Below are 23874 nucleotides of genomic sequence, written 5' to 3' on the forward strand. Positions count from 1 at the left end.
CAGGAGCTTTCTGCAAATTTCCTGTTGAGCCTGTTTTTGATTTTGGGTCAAAAGTCTTGGATTTCTCCTGCACAGATTTTGTGGAACCCAAGGTCCTCAACGATATTGAAATGAATACCTCGATGAGTGACAGAGCAAAGAGCATGTTGTTATTCGTCAAACGTGACCTTCAAAAGCTATTGTGACTCCCATTTTCTAAGTTTCAGGCTCTCCTTTAAATCTGCTGGTCCAGTCTTAGACTTGGTTACGTGACGTTATATTCCCTAACAGCGTCATATCTAATCAAAATTTTAGATGGCTTGATGTCTTCATTCATGAGAAACTTCCCAATAATTCATTACACAAATAATGATGGAATCTCTTGCTCTAACATGACCCTTCTGTGCAGAGACATGAATGCCAAGGAGACTGGAGTGACCATTTCCTCCCCACATCTTCATCTTCAGTATCCCTCTCCGCCAGTCCATTTATGTTTATACATGACCGTGAAGACAATAGTGCAGTTTATATTTGTATATCTTAGCTATTCTGTAATAATAATTTCTATTTCCAGAAATAAGCTTATGAATATTTTACATAGATATTTTTAGGGATAGCGTAAAATTATCTGGTAATCTGATAACCTCTGATAATGTGATAAGATTTTAAAACTGTTCCTAACCTGATGATGATGATATATTTTGCAAAATAATAAATTTTTTCAAGGAATTGAATGGGTTGGAATAATAAAATGTTAATAACTGTTTAGAGAAGAAACTTAATACAACTATTTTAAACTATTTATTGGTGAGAGTAGAATCCTCTTATCCCTGTAATAATGACAGATAATTCTTTCCCCATAATAAAACATTATTATAGAAAAAAAAGAAAAATCAAATTGTTTAGTTGGAACTCACTAAAGTTAATATAATTTCTCTTATTTAGGGATATAACATACACTGCCCTCTCAACCCAGTGATAATATAGATTTTTCTCATAGTTCTCATAACACCTTTTTTAAAGGAAAATAATTTAATAAATTCAAACACAAAAATTAAATTTTCGGAGTGGAGGTTTTTTGAATAATTTTCAAACATTTTAATATTATTTACAGTGATATTTATAATAACATTTTCTAAAAGCTATGATAAAGATGCAAGAACAACATTTTTATGAAGTCTAATCTATTCAAAATTAAGCATCCTCTTTCTTAATAACTCCTATCTCTTAAATTTATTTTTGAAAAAAAAACTATCAATACCCGTTACACTTCAGTTACCACAGCGATAAGTAAAAGTTATTTATTTCCTGAAAATTAAAACTTAATGGAGACTAATGCAAATACAAACAAATATACATTTTTAAATTTCATTTTAACATTTTTTATTCCAGCAACTTAGAAAAAAACAAAAACTTCAGAAGATTTATTTTAGGTGACAACAAAAGGTTGACCTCTTACTTAAAATTTCCGATACGTTATAGGAAATGAAAAGGAAAAAATAACCAAGATTTTTATTCTTCAGATTTTTTAAACAATATATCAAATCTTGTTACTTCCTTGCATGAAGTAAAGGAAGTCTTGTGATCGCAAAAAAATTCAGTTTTCAGATTACAATGGAAATATCCATTTTGATCATCCCTGAATCCATTTTGACTAGTTTTGGGGTGACATCCGTACGTATATATGTATCTTGCATAACTCAAAAACGATTGGTCATAGGATATTGAAATTTTGGATTTAGGACTCTTGTAAAATCTAGTAGTGCATCTTCCTTTTTAATTGCATTCAACTGAACCAAAAGTGTCCAAGAAAGCTCAAAGTCCAAATAAAATTTGGATTTTGGACTTTTTCTTAATTGCAGTAATAAGACCTCATTTACACATTATATCATAAGAGGTACTTATTTTTATTGGTTCCAGAGTTATAACGAAATGAAATTTTAATTAATGAAATATTTGGATCTTAAAGGGCACATCGGTTCAAATCAGACTTCATCTCCTTTTTTTTTAACTTTTTTTTTTTAGTTTAAATATATTGATTTGTTAATATGAGTTAATATGAATTAACTTCTTATTGTAAAAAAAAGTTTACGATAATAATAATTATCCAATAATAAAAAAAAAAAATATGAAAAAATATCAGAAGTTATTAATGAAATAAAATTGTATGTACTTTTTATTTTAAAAAAAATGTGTGTGAGTAATTTAATAGGTGTACAAGGAAGTCATGTGATCAGACTTTTTCTGTATTACTGAATGGAGACTGAGTGTCCACAATCAGAAATAGGAATGGGTACATTAAGTTGTTGTTTTACACTAGTGTGCCAATGACACTTAAAAAAACATTAAAGGGCAGGTGGCACTATTCATAATTTCCTTCTTTGAGAGTAATGATATTTATTACATAGCTAGTCTCTGTGATGAACAGAGTGAAGGTTTTATTTATAGGGCTAAACATCATTTGTATTCTGGTTAGTTCAGTACATTGATAGGCTTGTATTTGTATTGTATTGTATTGGCTTTGTATTTTGTTCTGTACATTGATAGGATTGTATTGTTTAATATATCGATATATTTGATTTTGTGAAGAAAGTAATGAGGAAATCATTTTGCTACCCTTTTCAAAGCATGGTATAGTTACTTGTTGTTCCTTGGGAAAATACTTGGAATTCCTCGCTATTATATATTTGGAAGCAATGGAGTCTTGACTGGCAGCTTACAAATAATACGCTTATGTTATGGCACATAGCGTATATCATTGGACATCAAGTCTCTAAAAGTTTTCTACAAATTTAAAAAAAAATTTATTCTATCTAGTGGCACTACCTGCAGATATCTTTCTTGAATTTTTATATTTTGGTTTATCTAGGTTCAGAAATCTCTTCTTACTTAGTATTTACCATGCCTAAGTTGAGCCCATCTGTTTTTTCCTAAACATTTTTTTTTTTACGTTAAATATGTGTTAATTTTGATATAGAGCATGTTCAGAAGTTTTGTAACTAATGAACTATTTTTAGTTTCAAGCTTTTATATTACTTTTCTTTGAATCTGGTGTTTATTATTTTTTTTTTTATTAAGCTGTACTAGTATTTAGTATAAGAATAATTATTTCAAACACGGAGGAAGGTGTAAATTTTAACCTCTCTTCAAATAACTGCAAGGATCATCTGTACTGTTAATGACCCTTTCTATTTACTTTAGTATGGATTATGTAATAAATAATTTTTATAGATTGATTTTTTTTAAATTTTTAAGTCGAGTAAAAGTAGGCTACTTGTTATTTTTTTAATTACAATTAACATCATACATTACCTATAAATATATATTATATATTAATGAAAAAAGTATAGGCTTGTTGTTTAGAAAGGGAGGTCATAATGGCTAATTTAAAACAGTATATATTTTGGCTTTGAATCACAGCCCACAACGCGCGCGCATGCTCTTATTTTGTCGTACGATTCTCTGTTATTTTCAATGTTTAGTTCAGTGCGGGACGCGCTGTAATACGTTTATATCTGCCATTCGTAGCCGTTTCAGTTGTTAATTTATAATTTACTGCGCAAGTTTTAAAGTTTTATCAGTATTAAAAACCACATGAATTTTTTTAAATTTAAATAATTATTAGTTATCTGATAGATATATGATTAAAAATTAAAAAGATTTCTTTATATTTTACGTAAATTTCTAAGGTAAGTTTTTTTTTTACAAAAGTTTTATTATTTATTTTTTATTTATTATTACTTAATAATTTGTCAAAATAAATTAAATTCAAATATTTTCCTAAATTAATTTTAATTTTTCATCATAATAGTTCATGCACCTATATTAAAAAAAATAAAAAAATAACAATAATAATAATAAACATTCAAGAATTTATTATAAATTAAATTATCGAATAGTTTATGCTTTATTTGGAACAGTCGTAAGATAATATTTTTCGTTTTATAAAATATCTCTTACTGATATTATTCTATAAGCTGAATTTTTAAATATCATTCATTTTATAATTTACGTCGCTTATTGGTAACTAGAAATAAAATAAAACAGTAACAAAATATTAAAATTTGAATAATTCATTTTTTGAATTCTATTAAATATATAATTACATTTTCTTAAATATATATGAGTAAATTAATAAGAGGAAACTTCAGCGTTATTTTAAATGAGAAACATTTTCTGTTACTGATGGTATGGTCTATATAACTACGATCTTCATTACTAGAATTAAAATATGATGTAATCCACGTGCTGAATGAAACGCAAACTTCACCTGGAGTAGTCGAAAATATATTAAAAAATCACTAACTTCTCTTAGTGACAATTTTTTTTTTTTTTTAATTTCTTGACAGTTTATAAAAATGTTATTTTTTGATCACAAAATTTTTAATAGTTATCGGTTTTTTTTTTTAATAAAATAATGATTATTGTAATGAAAATGTATAATTCTTGGACCAAAGACTGATTTGATTTATTTAATATAGAATATTTTATTTTATATACAAAGCTCAACTAGACTAAAGAGATGTCCGTAGTCAAGAATTTTAGACTAATATCACTAGAGTCACCGTAGACAACTATCAATAGAGTTCATTTCACTCGAGGAAATACATGTTAAATGATAATTTATCGCGTAAAGATTTATAGACCAGAATTAATGTATGAATTTTCGTCATATTATATGCTAATTAATAATTTGTTAATATATATATATACTAGATTATAATTAATTTATGTCTGGGTTTGGACCATGTTATTAGTGATTAATTGGTGTAAGAGGTCTATTAGAATTAATTATATTATAGTAATTCGTTAATGGTGAAAGAGAGATTATAATCTATTGTGATGTTATCACATGATCTATATAATGTAATTAATTATTGTTATAATTCATGTGATTAGCAAGAATAAAGGAAACGATATATAAAATCCGTCTTCTTAGTATTGTACACTAGTTGCATTATATCTTTAACGATAAGTTAGAATCGTAATGATTCGCTAAATAATAACGTTAAAAAATTTAAGGTAGTTTTATTTTTTTTGTAAATACATTTCGGTTAATATTTTAACTATTCTAATTTCATTACTTTATACATCGAAAAATTAAAGAAAAGTATCTCTTACTTTCAACTTAATTTAAACTTATATAGTCATGAGAAATGGAGAAAAAAATTTTCTTTTGAAATATGCCCGAAGTCGGTAACATTTATAATTACCCTCAATCCGACACACATTTTTCGAGTAAGTTTTTTTCCATTTATTGCCAGATTTTTCAAGTAATAAGTCAGGATTTGTTATTTTTACACGCCTGCCCAAAAAGAGTGTAATGTATTTAGAGTGTATGTAAGTGTATGTATATTTGCTCGACCGTAGCAGCTCAACGGCTGAACCGATTTAGATGTATAACCCCACGTTGGAATTCTTACGTTACCGGAAGTATTATAGGCTATATAAAAATATGCATATATATTGTCGCGTGTTCGCAGCTCAATCAGGGTATTGAGTGGTTGACAATTGAAAATGATTATATAACTACACTTTATTAATGAACATAAATAAAAAAAGACAAACCAATAATAACAATGAAAATAATAATAATAAACAGTAGTTACATACAAAACAGAATTTAAAGTAATCGTCAAGATTCACAGGTAGTTAAATACTGAAAACCAGAATTCGGTCCTATTGACAAAAGAAATTAGCATAACCGCCAATCTTAACACGTTTAGCAATTAGTCTTGTAATAATAACAATTGTGCAATAGATAAGACAAGTATAAGACTTTTTCACTGCAAATACTTTTGCTGTTCAGAAATAAAAATATCCTAACAATGTATGGGTGAAATTTAGTACACTATCTCTTTCATTTATAGTCTAACGGTAAATCACCAAACCGCTTCTTGTTTTCATGTACTGTAATTACTTGTGACGTCATCTTAATCGCGTGGAACCTGCCCTAGAAATTTTCCTTTACTGACCTCCTCGCAGAATACTCTCGCTTCAAACTCGCATAACTCCTCGCTTAGAAATCTTTCGCAGACTCTCTTCCCAGACTTTCCTCGCAGATTGACATCACGCATAACTCTATCGTAGCACTCTCTCACAGACTCTCCTCGCAGACTGACCTTCAACCGGTCTTCCCCGGAGTATTTATATTCCTATCCTCTCTTTACCTGCAGGATCAGATCTAACTCGAAGCGTTGGAATGATCGTCTACCCTCACATTTTCCCATGAGATTCCAAACCCGGGTCCGGTATCTCTTCTCACGGAACAACATCTGTTAAAGTGTAGCAATGGGGAGTATTACAAAGGAGGATTGTTAAACGGTCCTGTTACCTTTACTAAAAGGGTTTCTTTAAGACCCTTTCTGGATTTCCCTCCCGTTATTATATTTTCTACTACTTTTTTTTTTTAATTGGGAAGAATCTGTTACTCAGATACGTTATATCGGCTTGTTACAATATATATATTGGAAACTGATTCTAAACCTTGAAGTAAAGTAAAAAGTTCATACAAACATACATCCGAAAACGCTTTGATATCAACTTATGGCTAGCAAAAAATTTCGTTCAGATTTCAGTTCTCCCTTTAAATTTCAGTAGATTTAGGGGTACACTTGATCCACCGGGTTGGTCTAGTGGTTAACGCGTCTTCCCAAATCAGCTGATTTGGAAGTCGAGAGTTACAGCGTTCAAGTCCTAGTAAAGCCAGTTATTTTTACACGGATTTGAATACTAGATCGTGGATACCGGTGTTCTTTGACGGTTGGGTTTCAATTAACCACACATCTCAGGAACGGTCGAACTGAGAATGTACAAGACTACACTTCATTTACACTCATACATATCATTCTCATTCATCCTCTGAAGAATTATCTAAACGGTAGTTACCGGAGGCTAAACAGGAAAAAGAAAGGAAGGGGTACACTTTGACGGTTTTTTTTTTTGACCTGAAGAATCAAATAAATTAGATTCCAGAAATGCAATTCCCGCAGTTTTTACGATATTCAACGTAAAACAGAAAAATTCGGTGACAAAAAACATTTTTTTTACGTTTGAAGTACAATAAATTTGTTACGTGACTAATAAATGCGTAGATTTTATTATCAAAATGTGTAGAAAATTTTATTCTGAGAAAATTGATTTATTAAAGTATATGAAAAAAAAAATCAACTTTTATTAACAAACTTTAAAAAAAATCTTATGAATTTGTAAAAATTAAAAACAATTGTTTTTAGTACAATAAATTTAGATCTTTGAAAAATAAAAATATTATTAATTTACTTTTAAAAAATACTCATTGTGGTTTATACTCTAATAATTTATAACACGACTTCTCAAAAATAAATGTAATGTATTTAGGGTATACCCTAAATACATTTTTAGGGTATGTATGTTTGTTTTACCGTAGCATCTCAATGGCTGAACCGATTTAGATGTATGACCCGCGTTGGAATCCTTACGTTACCGGGAGTTCATAGGCTATATATATATAAATAAATAAATATATATATATATATATATATATATGTTTAAATAAATTTAAAAAAATTTACTTATAACATTTTACTTAACGTACTATATACAAAACCGCAGGCTCTTTATTATCCTACATTAGAAATTATTCTATATTAAATAACATTGTTTCTTTTTTAGCAGTCGTTTTTTTAATATTTTTCTCATGCTAAAATTATGTTAAAAAAAAATTGTTACTTTCCTTTTTGATAAACTGAGTAAGAATGTATGCACAGTAATGGAAAAGAAAATTATTATTATTATTATTACGTCACTCTTGGAAGTAGGAAGTAATATTTTTTGACCAATTTTCAAAATTTCCTTTGTTTTACGAGCTGCCGTCTGAAGTGGCAGATGTGTAGCCTTCACCATTACGTGATAGTTATAGTGGAAATATTACGTTCCTTTCGCAGAAAATGTAGCAGCTATTTTCAAAGAATATTTTCTAATATAAATTCGTTACGATTTTAATAGTAATTAATTTTATAATTATGTTTTGTTTAATAAAATTTTATAATTTCTTTTTTATGAAAATACCGGGTGAATAACTTAAAACCAAAATATTACAGAGTAAACAATGTTGCGACATTTAACATTATATGAGTAAACTGAAGAAAAAAACCAAAAAATAAATTCAATTCTGTACTTATTTTAGGAAAAGTTAACATATTTAATATTCAGTTAAAAAAGTGAGCTCTCTTTCTCAGTCTGTTAACTGAGCGTAAAATTCTTCAAACATTATACTTTTTTTTTCTTCAGTCATTTGACTGGTTTGATGCATCTCTCCAAGATTCCCTATCTAGTGCTAGTCGTTTCATTTCAGTATATCCTCTACATCCTACATCCCTATCAATTTGTTTTACATATTCCAAACGTGGCCTGCCTACACAATTTTTTCCTTCTACCTGTCCTTCCAATATCAAAGCGATTATTCCAGGATGCCTTAGTATGTGGCCTATAAGTCTGTCCCTTCTTTTAACTATATTTTTCCAAACGCTTTTTTCTTCATCTATTTGGCGCAATACCTCTTCATTTGTCACTTTATCCACCCGTCTGATTTTTAACATTCTCCTATAGCACCGCATTTCAAAAGTTTCTAATCTTTTCTTCTCAGATACTCCGATCGTCCAAGTTTCACTTCCATATAAAGCGACGCTCCAAACATATACTTTCAAAAATCTTTTCCTGACATTTAAATTAATTTTTGATATAAAAAAATTATATTTCTGATTAAAGGCTCGTTTCGCTTATGCTATTCGGCATTTTATATCGCTCCTGCTTCGTCCATCTTTAGTAATTCTACCTCCCAAATAACAAAATTCTTCTACCTCCACAATCTTTTCTCCTCCTATTTTCACATTCATTGGTCCATCTTTGTTATTTCTACTACATTTCATTACTTTTGTTTTGTATTTGTTTATTTTCATGCGATAGTTTTTGCGTAGGACTTCATCTATGCCGTTCATTGTTTCTTCTAAATCCTTTTTACTCTCGGCTAGAATTACTATATCATCAGCAAATCGTAGCATCTTTATCTTTTCATCTTGTAATGATTATACAGAACATTAATGTATTGACAGTCCGGTAAAAACTTTTTCCCTGAATTCGATTACGAGAGAAACAGCACACTAAACGGCGATTTTGTTATCGTGAAGTGTGTCCTCAAACATCCGTTGAGGATTTTCAGTTATCCGATACCTTATATAGTACAAATTAACAAGACCATGCCTCGTCTGACGTGAAATATAGTATCGGGTCTATCTGTTAATCAACAATGTTTTTGAGAAGCCAACCCAAATAATTAAGATGATTTGGTTTGTCTGCTCTCTTAATTTGTTGCAAAGTTATTATCACGATTCGGTTTCATATTGAAATCATGAAGAATCTTACGGAAAAATGTGTAATTTATACCACTTTATTGTGATAACTCACGTATAGATTTTTTTTCGGACTGGTAGAAATTCTTCTTTGTGTGTTTAGGATTATGGCCTCCGGAATCCTAACGGAAGGTCGCTTTTTTTTTGAGTTTGAAATCGACCCTGTTGTTCGCCATTTTTAACCAAGTTGTGCGTGTTACTCTTTGCTGGGCTACTAGAATTCTGAAAATTTTTCGCCAATATTTGACGCTTTTGTTAAAAGGATCAAGAAAGCACATAAGCTTCCACTATAAATAACCCATTCCTTGTTGAATAAGGCATTTAAAAAAGATATAATTGCAAATAACGAAATATACTGCAATAAAATTTGAACACTGCAACTAAAGATAATAGTGACAGAAGAAAATAATAACATGCATAACCATTAATGGAGTTAATAGTAGCTGCGAATTATAGGTAAAGCTCAAATTTTAATTGGAGTACAAACAGATTTGGTTCAGTTTTAATTTGCTCAATCGATACATAGAGGTATCTTGAGCTCATTTAATTTTATTAATAAAATTAAAAGTAATTATAAAAATACTAAATAATAATAAAAAATAATAAGTAATAATAAAAATTATAAATAATAAAATTACTTATACCAAAATTTAATTGCTTTAAACTCAGATGATTATTTTATATTGATTTTACTCGTTTTCTCTTTATTGTGGATAAATGTTTTTACGCTAAGCCGATTTTGATATTACATTATTATTGAATTGTACTGGATACCTAAAATGGAACGTAAAAGTACATCGGAATCCACTGTCTAGTATTCAAATCCGCATAAAAGCAACTAGCTTTTACTACAATTCGAAACTCAAAACCTTCGACTTCAAATATTAGCTATTAAATAACTGATCTTTTATTTAAATAAATCAAATTTGCAAAACGATACGATTTAAAGTTTTATTGTTTACTTGCCTACATGATTTTATATGTGAAAAAATTGGATTTCGTGTATAATAGCCAAAGCTTTCTTATAACTCTTTAATAAATTTATTTACTAAAGATACATTGCATAACTGGCTAAACTATTGCTAATTTTTCTTTTAATAAAGGTGAAAAAAGTATTTTATATTTCAGTACAATCATTAACGTTTTTCTTAGATTTTCCATTCATATTCATATACTGCATTAATTTTGTATTATGAAGAAACTAATTGTTTATTTCACTGCATTCATGACTGTGCATGAGAGCGGTATAATGAATAAATTTTACAATTATACAGTAGCATACTCTCTAGCTTCGACCAGATGCTATTATCTATGCCGACATTTACTCCTAATGTACTCCTTTGAGTACTCCTAATTGTTCCTCGTACGAAATATATAGAATCAAAACTATTAAACACCTAGATTATATTTATAATTTCTCTTCAAATACGTTGAAACACCCACTGATTTGGAAGAAAGAATGTGCAATATTTTCTAATATTTTACAATAATTAATGATCATTATAATATGTTAGCTGATTGTACCAAACGAGAAGATGAAGTTGGGTGAAAACATACGCAACAAAATTTTACTTAAAATCATACATTCGGTTTTATTTTTCCGTCCATTACACTTACTTTAGTTTTTCGTGTCCGAGCGATGAGACATTAAAACCTTTGCGACAAGTATTGTGCCACCGAAACAACAGAAGCATTTCCTTGCCATAGATCTTCTAGTGTGCACTTGGTTGGGCAGAGGTTCCGTCCATTACAAAAATATCATAAGTTTTGATCGTTAAGTTAAATATTTTAAAAAGATTTTAATGATTTTTTTATCCATAGAAAGCGTATATCACGAGAAGGGAGTGTCCTTGTTTTCACAATGTATATATAAAGTCTACAAAAGTTGATGTTTATGAGTTTTCAGTTGATATTTACTTAATACTATTTTATTTTGCATGTCGATACCTAATTTGGCAACCTCCGTGATGGAGTGGTAGTATCTCTGTCTTTTATTCAAAAACTTTTGGATTGAATTCCAAATAGTCTTGGCATTTTATATCTAAAAAAATTCATCGTTAATTACGAAAATATAATTCGAAGTTAGCTTGTTTCTCGTAAAAATAAATAAATAGTTACAGTGGAAATCCTATACACTCGATTATATTTCCTCGTAAATAAATTTAGTTTAAAATTATCATTTAGAATTCTCTCTTTCGTTTCTCTTAAGCTCAACAACCTAAAAAATTGTGTGATGAGTATCTTTAAAGACGAAAAGAACATATGGAAGTGCTATTTCTAAAATTCCTATGAGAAACTCTAAAGGTGAGAAATTTTTAATGTAATATATATATATATATATATATATGTGTGCATGTGTGTGTGTGTGTGTGTGTGTGCGTGTGTCGTAGGCAAATTTAAAAATCAGGCTTATTTTGAAATAAAAATCATGAAATTTTGCATTGCGCCCGGCAAATTAGAAAATTATCTAGCAATTTCTAATCAGCCTGAATTTTTCAGGCTTATTGTAATGAGCCTACAACTTTAAGCTAATTAGAAAATGTAGAATTGTTTGCTCATTAAAGAGAAGTAAAGGTAAATAGAGGTGCAGTGTAAGCATTATTGTTTATAATTATAAATATAATACAGAGTGATTAAAAGAAACGGGAAATTTAAAAAATTAAATAACGTTAATGAAAAATTTTTTTTAGAAAATTAATTTTATATCATGTAATTGTACAAATGTTGCCATTTTAGGATACATACATTTTAGTTTTTATTTTTTAAAGATGACATCTTGCAGGTGACCTCCTCTTCTACGTAAACACTCACGAAGTCTCTTCGTTAAATTGTTCGTGGTTTGACGTAACATCTTAACTGGAATTTCGCAATTGCTTCTCGGATCTTTGCCTTCAGTTCTTCCGTTGTAGCAGGTCCTACTGTGGAACACTTTGCTTTTAAGGTGACCCCGCAAAAAGTAATCGCAAGCTGAGAGATCAGGCGATCTGGGAGGCCATCTAATGTCACCATTTCGTGAAATGACACGTTGTCCAAACAATCGGCGTACAGCTGCCGTCGGTATTCGTGCAGTATGTAACGTTGTTCCGTCTTGTTGAAACCAGGCTGTGTTAAGAATCGGTGGCAATCTCTTTTGTTGTTCCACAACAAAGGTTTCAAGCACGGCTACGTAACGAGCCGACGTCACTGTAATCGCAAGACCGTTGTCATCCTCAAAAAAATAAGGGCCCCACCACACAGTCACTTTCTGGCTCTGCAACGGACGCTGGTGTAGCTGCATAGGAATTTCTTGTGCCCGGTATCTGAAATTTTACTTGTTAACAAATCCACTGAGGTGGAAATGCGCTTCGTCTGACATCCACAGTTCGTGAACAAACTCTTCGTTACCGTTTATCTTCTGAAGCGTTACATTACAGAATTGTGCTCGCACAACTGCATCGTTCGGTTTCAGTTCCTGGACGATCTGCAACTTGTACGGATGGAATTGCAAGTCCTTCATTAACATTCTTCGAACACTTGAACTACGCGATTGTAAAGATGCTGAGAGACGACGGATTGACCGATGTGGACTTCGTGTGACAGCATCTTGTAAAGCTTGAACATTCTGTGGTGTACGGACGGTTCGCTTACGGCCTGGAGGATCCTTTTTCATTGCCGAACCGGTTTCCTCAAAATTAGATATCCATGTTTTAATTGCATGTGCTGATGGAACACGGTCGTGCCGTCCCAGATTAAAATGACGGCGAAATTCTCTACGTGCTCCCTCCACACTGTCATTGTTTTTGTAAAACGCTTTGATAGCAAATGCACGTTGCGCACCACTCCAAGAATCTATGACAACTAAATGGCAGGTTAGGTTAGAGAGGCTGGCGCCACTTATCAAGTGGTACCAATCGCCCACGGCTACCAACACAACTTTCAAAATTTCCCGTTTCTTTGAATCACTCTGTATAACAAACTTACGTTCAATTTCTCGCTAATCTTGACTAGTGAGCGAAGCGAGCGTAGGCTAAATTTGGTTAGATTGTATTTATAATTTCTCTTCAAATACCTCTCCAAACACCCACTGATTTGGAAGAAAGAATGTGCAATATTTTCTAATATTTAATAATACTTCTAACTAGCCTAAAGTTATACGGGCTTATTACAATAAGCCTGAAAATAAAACTGGCTGATTAGAAATTGCTAGATAATTTTCCAATTTGCCGGGCGCATTACAAAATGACGGCACTCTTTACAAGACTGATTTTTCGATTCGCCTACGGCATATACATTACATTTTTGTTACAATATATATTATTACATTCTATATAATAAATAGAAAACCTGGGTAAAAATTATATTATTAAAAGAAATTTTTTTTTTGTTAAATTTTATCTTCTTTAAATTTTTATTACAATTCAAATATATTTCTATAATTATTCTAAGAATGGTTGATTTCTTTACGGTCATATTTCCTATCCCCATGAACATGAAGAACAAATAAAAATAATTGTTTATGTAAAAGAATAGGTCTCGATCAAATTTTAATATTTTTTTATTACGTAATTCACAAGTATTAAATCTTTATCTATTAAAAATATTACCATCCAAAATAAAAAAAAATCCGTTTCAGTACACCGGAAGGTGGAAATAGATTTCCCCGGTGGTTAGTAGGGGATAAAAAAGATTTCCACCTTAATGTTAAAAAAAAACTTCAAATTTACTCAATATGACAATGGTTGCATGTGAAAAAGTTTCACATGTTTAGCATACGACAAGCCCCATCTTCTTACAATTCCAGTAACATTTTGATCATCCCTTGCCGTAAGGATAGGTAATATCAAAAATAATTGTTTCAGACAAAAGTTTTAGATAATGTTTAGAGGACTAACGATCACTTTAAAACGATCCCTGTGCCTATTAAGGGAGGTATGATTCTTTTTTGTCTTCGAAAGAAAATTTTTCCACCCCTCTGGGCCAATGGTTGGTGATATAAAAAAAGTTTACTTACATACGTTTTAGTCACTTATTAAAAGAATAGTAGGAATTTTAAACGAATTCGATATTTTACTTAATAAGAAAGTTATAGCGATAGTTTGTTTTTTTGAATTAGCCCTCGTATTTCTACTCCCATGGTCCGATTGTGGCCGATAACGAACTAGTCCGATATCTTTTGACGAGTTATTTTTAAGGAACAATTTGAAAGTGATCGGCGCAAAATTAAGGTAGATATCGTGTCCACAAGTAAGTGGAATATATGTATATATATATATATATATAAACTTTTGAGCTGTCGGTGATTTTGGGGTCTGAGGGATGTGAAATGCGAAGATATGTCGAAATTTTCCGTAATCGAGTCATGATACCCATTACAAAATTAGCTTTCTTATGAAATCTACCTAAAGATTCTAGAAAAAAAATTTTATCAAGAAAAAAATGTTCCTCACTGCAAATAGACATATTTTAGTCAGAATATTAATATAAATTTGTCTCATAAGTTTCGTTAAAATTTGTGTAAAAGCTCTTTAGTCATGAATGATGAAACAAATAAAGCAACAAAAAGGCAGACAAAATAAATTAAAGAAAATTCTTTTTATTTTTTGTAACAATCCTAAAGATACGAAGAAATAGTCAAAACATATTCTAAGCTACGTAGATCCATGAATACAAAATATAAATATTAGGGGTAGATATTTTTGCCTTTGGGTAACAAAATTATAAATTTATAATCAGTATATGGTATCAAAAATGTTAACGTTGTTTTTTAAAAATTTTGTTTCACTTACAGGTTAAATTATGATTTATATTTGGGGAAAGGTATGTATTTTTAAAAATTATTTGTAGGTGTTTCTAACCGATGTTTATATTATTTTCAATTTAAGCACGGTATTTTGAGATTAGTTGAATAGAATTTAGAATTACACCAGTAGTATTAGTTGTTAATTACTAATAGTAATTAAATAGGTACAATTAATTAATAGACTTAATAGCATGCATTGTTTACCTATATTGTATAATTCGCATTTATACATCGTAATTTATCAAGGTAGTAAATTATAAAACAGAAGTAAATTATCTTTGCCAATGAGTTTGGGGTTTAATAATTCGCTTCATAATAAGGTAAAAATGCCACTTAGTAGTAATATTTTGCTTCTATCCCTTTTCTATATAATTTTATTTCATGGCTCAAATTCTAGTTTTTGAAGATATGATGAAAGATTAAATAACCTACCACTTTACAACTTTTTTAACCTAGTTTCTAACATTTTGTGTAAACCATTAAAAAATTTAAAAAAATATAATCCATTAACTTTTAACTAATAAAAGATTTTTCATTATTCTTGCCCAAATGCGGCGACGTTTTTCCAGTTGTCTTGAAGTGATAATAATACAACACTTTCACGCGAAACTTCAAGGAAATAAGTTGGAAAACTTGAGATAAAAAAAAATAATTTGTATATTTTGCTCAGCTTTTATTCACTGTCAGTATGTGCCAAGTACATAAAGATATTTTCATCTTTTGTTTTTAAAGAAAATTCCTCTTGTCTTTTTGTGAACACGCTTTTTATTAGGTTTTTTGTAGGGCAACATAAAATATCCTTATTTGAAATAGATTATATAAAAGTGTTAAACGAAATTAATAATAGTAATAAAACTGACTTATAAAAAAACTAATAATAAAATAAACTTTATATTCCTTTTTTAATAATAAGCCAACATTTTTTAATCTGTGCGAAATTAATTATTAATAAGTTGATTGGTGTTTGGTTTTAATTTTTCCCTATATCTAGAAATATAGATTTGAAGAAGAATTGAAAGTATTTTTGCTGCTGATTTATTTTTTTTCTTTATAAAATTTATTTATTTAATTTACGCTTCAATTGGATTTTTTTTACGATAATGAATTTTATATTTATATATTACAGCTTAATTTGTTTCTATTTTTAGGTTTTTAAGGATATTAAATTATAATAAATTAAATGGTTAAAAGTAGATTTATTATATTTCCTTTGGAGCGGTAAACAAATTGTAATTTACTTACCAGATGAGATGAGACATAAATAAAAATATTGAACTAAATTCTATGATGCATTTTATCGACGTGCAAGTTGGATATTCACTGCATTGTTATGGATCTGTTACTTATTTTTTATTGAAAAGTTTTCTTTAGATTGATTTTTTTAGTATTTATTTATTTTAAATTATAGGAGATAATATAAAATAAGAAAGAAAAAAAGGAAGACATTTATTTATCGAAACGTACGTCTTTGTAAATGGAAAACATCTTAAAATTAAGACTTTTTTTTTAAATTCACAACATTATTTAATATACAATTTATATATATGTATCAAAGCAATAATTACAATTTTTTTTTAGCTGAAAAAAATTACGTTCATAAATCATTATAATAAACCAAAGACATTCTCAAAGTAAAAAAACCTGTACGAGAATAGAGAAAATGCAGGAACTGTCAGTATACATATTCAAATGTACAAGACTACACTTCATTTACACTCATACATATCATCCTCATTCATCCTCTGAAGAATTATCTAAACGGTAGTTACCGGAGGCTAAACAGGAAAAAGAAAGAAAAGTATACATATTCAAAAATAAAAATATTCAACATTATATTTCAGTAGCTGATAGTGACAAATAAACTCAGAAAAAATCATTCTTTATATTTAGAGTTTAATAAGAATTCAACAATTTAATTTTTAAAGTGCCGATTCCTTAAAGCTCTTAATTTCATTCTCATTTTATTAATACTTTTAGTTTCCAATGGCAGATAGTTATAAATTATACGAAATAAATATTCAGTATTACTTTTAAATATTTTACATTTAGGTTTTGGGAAAAACATAACCTCTTTATTCCTCAAAATTCTTGCTTTACCCAATAAAACAGGTTCAGTACACATTTTATTCAAGTAACCATATTGAATTTTTCTAAAAAAAAATTATACTTATACAACAAATTTTAAAATCTGTCTTTGACAACTTTTCTAGTATTTTAGAAAAAAAACAGAATGCAAAGTTATAGGTCTATAGTTTAACTTACCGGATTGGTCTAGTTGTGAACGCGTCTTCCCAAATCAGCTGATTTTGAAGTCGAGAGTTCCGAGCGTTTAAGTCGAGCGTTTAAGTCGTAGTAACTTTTATACGGATTTGAATACTAGATCGTGGATACCGGTATTCTTTGGTGGTTGGGTTTCAATTAATCTCACATTTCAGGAATGCTCGAACTGAGATTGTACAAGACTACAATTCATTTACATTCATATATATCGTACTCTAAAGTAATATCTGAACGGTAATTCCTGGAGGCTAAACAGGAAAAAGAAAGGTCTACAGTTTGTCATATTAAATGAGCTTCGAGATTGGCACAATTCCTCTTTTTTAATTGTGGAAAATTTCAGTAGAGAACCTAAAATTAGATAAAAAAGAAAGAAAATTAACTTTGTTCTTTCAACATAAACATCAACGTCATTTAACCATCTACATTAACAATTTCGGAATTTCAATATCTTCAACTGAATAAAAGAAAGAAGGAATTATTAATAGCGTCCAGAAAATGTTTTTTTTTTTTTTTTATGAAGCAATGTCATCAAAAGAATTAATGGACTCTTTGAACGTTGTCCAAAAAATACTCATTCAAAGTATTAGAAATATCAGTAGAAGATATGAATACTTTATCAGCACTGAATTCTTGTAATTTCCCCATCATTTGACTGCTGACCACTAATTTCATTTGCCAATCTCCACTGTTTTATGTTTTTAGCGTTAACTTCTTCTACTTATAACTTTTATTCTTTAACAGATCAATTTCCAGAACAATTTTCACATCATCTATAAAACTTGTTAAGTAATCTTTAATCCATCTATAGACTGCAATTAAAGAAAAAGAACAAACGCAATTAACTTCACAGTTTAACAAAACGAACTATCCCGACTTAAAAGAAATAGTTTTTGTTTTAGTAGTTATAAGGTCACTCATAACATATACCTTCGGGACCACCGTTAGTTCTTGCTTCAGAGGATGAGATGAAATATCAGTTTTGTAACTTGTGAAAATGCCATGTCTGATCGGGATTCGAACCCGGGTTCTCTAGATGAAAGGCCGAGACACTATCATTTACTTCTAGCTATAATCCCCTAATTAAAAACAATTATAATTCAGCAAATTGTATTATTCGGTAAAGTCTAAAAAATAAAAAAAAATTCAAAAATTTACAATTTTATAATGGTTGTTGTTTGGAAAAATGATTAAAGTCGTTATCATCCTCTAAAAATAACTATTCTTTCACGAAAAATATCAATTTTAAAAATTGACTGAAAGTGAAAAATTGAAATACGTTCATGATGGTGTGGTAGTAATTTTGTAATCCTTAAGCTTCCGAGCTCTAATTAAAGCCACGCGTGATGTTTTCCAAACTTCTACATTTAATTTTCTGGTAATACTTCTAACTCAAACGAGCTAGCATTTAAACGTTTATTTGTAATGCCAATAATTAATTGAAATCTACAATATATAATGGAAATTAAAAGAAAGGTCAAAACTTAGAATAAAGGAAAATTTGGAATATTTTAAGTATAAATGACTGGAGAAATCGGCTGTAATCCAGTGTTGCTTGTAAACTGATCACATAATTAGCTTATTGTAAATGAAAGTTTTTAAAAATGTCCGTAATAAACAACAATTAGATAGTAATGACGTAGAAACGTCGTTATTGAATTACGATAGAGTAGCTTTTCATCTTCGATTAGCCTTTCAGAGTTATAAATTTATTAAAGATCATTTGTAAAAGTTTTCTAACACATCATTAAACTATTAACTCTCTTTTAAATTTTTTTCACGGGAGGAGATTTAATTTTAATTTCTTTTAGATCTGTACTATCTCTAACTTTCTTGAGATAAATTTTTTATCTTTTCCTACCAACAAAATGAGCGTTTGCTAGATCGAGATGCGGCTTTATATATTTTTAAGAGGACTTTAAGCTTTTGGTGGCGATTGCTTTTGACAACAGTTGTTTGTAAATGTTTTTTAACTCGTATTCAAAAATACTATAAGAAGTACTTTTTTTATCGTGTTTCATAAAAGTATTGTTTATTTTTCAATTAATATTGCATTTATGTATTTTTTAAATTTTATATATATATATATATATATATATATTATATATATATATATATATATATATTATATATATATATATATTATATATATATATATATATATATAAATATATAATAATATATAATATAATAAATTTTATATATATATATATATATATATATATTAATTAATACCGAGGTATCTCTGATCATAATTATTAAACAAAAGATGACTTGAAAAATTATTACGTGATGAATTTTTATAATTTTAAATATATTTGTATGTATAACGTAATATAAATAATATAACTAACCCTAATTCTCGTTTCTTTATATTGGCTCGGTTATAATAAAGTAAAGGAAGTTGTCCAGATCTTAGTAATAATTTAAGATCGGTTTCCTCCCATACGAGTTTATTTAGGTTTGTCTGGCTTTGAACTTCTGTTCAAGTGCACCCAATTCACTGTAAAGATTACAAGGTCAGAATGCGAATTTATATAGCAACGCGAGCATGCGTATGCATTTTATATAAAAGTATTGTTGCATAAAGATTTATTCAATAAAGTATTATAATTCAGTTTTATATCTTAAATATTTATATGAACAGGTGTACGTGTTATTAAAGGTTAAATACTGGGTTATTTACATCCTTATCAGGTTTCTGTAATTCAAATTTATTTGATCATAAAAACTAGAAAGGTAGATAAACAATTATGTTATATCCGTTGAAAATTTAAATTGCATTTTAAAAACTATTTTCTTTAAAAAAAAAAAATGAACAAATACATTGAAAACTATTGTGGACAGTTCATATAGAATGTCTGCATAAACAGTCATTACCGCACGTTATATAATTTTCAAATTATTAATAAAGATCGTTTCTTTTTTTAAGTAAATATAATAAATAAATTTCTGTACTTCATTTTTTGAAGAAAAATCGCGATCTTTACCATCTTTGTTCTGTCGATGGCCAACTTCATCACCTATCATTATCGTTTTATTAAATATTTACCAACTGAGAAAAAATAAAACAACCATCTTTTTTCATGGAAGACATATCCTTACCCTGATAGGGAAAGTCTCAAAATATATTTTACGCAAAAATAAAAAAAAAAGTAAATTTGATGGGTTTCTTTAAAAAACCCATCATGGGTCTTTAATTTTTTTCGTATAGTAATCTAGATATCTTTATTTAAATTGGAGCTTACAGGCAGATAATTTCCTTGTACTTGTAAAGAGCGTATCTTTTGATAATTAATCTATTAATTTCCAGGCCATAATATATGTTGTTAAATAGAATCTTAAAAACGGGTGACTAAAAACAGAATTATGTTGAAAAGTCCCGGATTTTGATTCTACCCGGTTTATTAGGGGTCAAATTATCAATTATCATACGGAAAGATGAACATTGAGAATGCGACAGAAGTGCTAAACATTTTCCTTACTTCAACGTACTACATCTTTAGTGAGTTAATAATAATGTGCGGCATAACAATGTACTGTTGAGAAATTTAAAAATAGGGACGAAGATGAAAACAGATCCTGTTTGGGGTATAATATTGATATAAATATTGCAAAATGGCAGAGTAGACTGAAGATCGAAGAAATTTTGAAAATTATAAAAGGGTAGGGGAATAGAAAATATATTAGAAGCAAAAAAACGTACAGATAAAAAATAGCATTAGATGTTTCCAACCGAAAAGGAAATGCTTGTAGAAGTAGATAATCAAGAAAACGGTAATTATAAAAAAAGAAGTAAGGAATATCGAAATAGAAGAAAAATATAGCGATGAGGAAAGAAAAGAAAAGAAAACAAAACGAAGAAGAATACCATGAAGAAACCTTCAATAAGCCAGAAACAATGCGATATAAAATTAGTTAGTAAATTTTATTTTAAAAATCTGAGTGGTTGCACGGTCAAAAATCTTAGCAGATTACTCGGTAATATGACAGGATCCAGAACTGCGAAGCGTAAGATTTACGCTCACGTAGTTAATTCCATCTTACTTTACGGTATACAAGTCTGGGAAAGAGCTCTGCGTGCCGACAAGAACAGAAGAGCCCTTGAAGGAATTCAACGGCGCATGGGCTTAAGAGTGATATGCGCATATTCTTCAGTCTCCACCGAGGCAGTACTCGTAATTGCAGGAGTTCCTCCGCTTAAACAACTAGCGGAGATGCGAGTGAGTATAGCACGTGGACAACCTTCTAAAGAAGCATATGAAGAGATGCTGCGTAATTGGCAACATCGTTGGGATGTAGCCAACACGGGACGATGGACACATCGTTTGATACCTTTGATCCGACCATGGATAAAAAGGAAGTTCGGGGACATAAATTACTGGATAACGCAATTTCTTACAGGGCATGGGTCGTTCAGGTCCTATTTATGTGCGAGACTAAGGGTAGATAACAACAACTGTCCTTACTGTGGGGCTTATGATTCCCCTGAACATGTAGTATTTGAATGTAACCGTTGGACTGAAAGCAGGCAATCCTGTGTAAGACGTATAGGGCCATTATCTGCGGAGAATGTGGTGGATAAAATGCTACTTAACGAGGATAACTTTAATGTGATCTCGTCGTTTATAACCGCAGTTATAAAGAAGAAAGATGAGGAAGCTCGTCAAGAAGAAACCGCTCGCTGATGACGGCTTGTCGTAGGTGGAATTTCCACCTACGAAATAAAAGAGCTAACCGGTGAACTGACCTGCCGAGTGCCGGACATACAGCCGGCGGGCGGGGAGGCGAGCTAGAGTAAAGGACACTCCTCTGGCGCGAGTCAAACTTGATTGTAGATCCGTTCCAGAGGAGTAGGTGGAATAAAAAAAAAAAAAAAAAAAAAAAAAAAAAAAAATCTGAGTGATAGAAAATATTTACTTAAGTATATGGAATTCTAAATAAATGTTTCTTCTGCAGTTTTTGAAATGAGACAACCTCACAAGATTATTTAATAAAAATACTCTATCGGAGTGGGTTTTAACAGGCTACTTTTTATATATAATATATTATGCTTTTTGTTTTTAATTTAGTAATACTTCCTTTCAAAAGGGTATTACCAAACAGTTTATAATTCACTAGAGTTCTTCTACAGGGTAAAATCTGTTGAAAATGTGAGTGAAAATCTAATTTATGAATCGTGAAATATTCTAGTATAGCTTTTTAATTATTGAAAGAAAATTAATTTATTTTATTCAATATATTAAAGCGGTCAACGAAAAATCGTTGATTTCTAATATTTCGTTGTTTTCCTGAGTAAATGTTAACATCTCTTGAACGCTCCTGATCGGGTACTCACTGCCTATATTCTTGGTAGCAAATTTTACGGTTGTTGCATTAGTAGATATATTTTTCTTGTTAGCTATGCAACTATCATGTTATTTATTGAATATACCACAACATGGTATGGTATCTTAACTAGAATTCTATATAGAAGAATTGAGAGGAGAGTGGAGGAAGTGTTAGAAGAAGACCAATTTGGTTTCAGGAAAAGTATAGGGACAAGGGAAGCAATTTTAGGCCTCAGATTAATAGTAGAAGGAAGATTAAAGAAAAACAAACCGACATACTTGGCGTTTATAGACCTAGAAAAGGCATTCGATAACGTAGACTGGAATAAAATGTTCAGCATTTAAAAAAAATTAGGGTTCAAATACAGAGATAGAAGAACAATTGCTAACATGTACAGGAACCAAACAGCAACAATAACAATTGAAGAACATAAGAAAGAAGCCGTAATAAGAAAGGGAGTCCGACAGGGAAGTTCCCTATCTCCGTTACTTTTTAATCTTTACATGGATCTAGCAGTTAATGATATTAAAGAACAATTTAGATTCGGAGTAACTGTACAAGGTGAAAAGATAAAGATGCTACGATTTGCCGATGATATACTAATTCTAGCCGAGAGTAAAAAGGATTTAGAAGAAACAAAGAACGGCATAGATAAAGTCCTACGCAAGAACTATCGCATGAAAATAAAAAAGAACAAACCGAAAGTAATGAAATGTAGTAGAAATAACAAAAATGGACCGCTGAATGTGAAAATAGGAGGAGAAAAGATTATGGAGGTAGAAGAATTTTGTTATTTGGGAAGTAGAATTACTAAAGATGGACAAAGCAGGAGCGATATAAAATGCCGATTAGCACAAGCTAAACGAGCCTTCAGTAAGAAATATAATTTATTTACATCAAAAATTAATTTAAATGTCAGGAAAAGATTTTTGAAAGTGTATGTTTGGAGTGTCGCTTTATATGGAAGTGAAACTTGGACGATCGGAGTATCTGAGAAGAAAAGATTAGAAGCTTTTGAAATGCGGTGCTATAGGTTAAAAATCAGATGGGTGGATAAAGTGACAAATGAAGAGGTATTGCGGCAAATAGATGAAGAAAGAAGCATTTGGAAAAATATAG

General features: G+C 29.8%; 1 protein-coding gene across 5 annotated transcripts in view; it reads left to right on the plus strand.

The window, feature by feature from the left end:
• Window positions 1-3456: 3456 nt before the first annotated feature.
• The window catches only part of rdgC (retinal degeneration C), a 968675-nt gene continuing 948257 nt past the window's right edge, over window positions 3457-23874 (plus strand). For 3 of the 5 annotated variants that reach the window (XM_075358272.1, XM_075358270.1, XM_075358275.1), the window contains exon 1: window positions 3458-3668. The gene's annotated coding sequence lies outside the window, so the exon portion shown is untranslated. Of the gene's footprint in view, window positions 3669-15135; window positions 15165-23874 lie in introns of all 5 variants that reach the window. The other 2 variants (XM_075358271.1, XM_075358273.1) reach the window with 2 other exon arrangements.

Source organism: Lycorma delicatula, chromosome 2, assembly GCF_047948215.1.
Source record: "Lycorma delicatula isolate Av1 chromosome 2, ASM4794821v1, whole genome shotgun sequence".
NCBI lineage: Eukaryota > Metazoa > Arthropoda > Insecta > Hemiptera > Fulgoridae > Lycorma > Lycorma delicatula.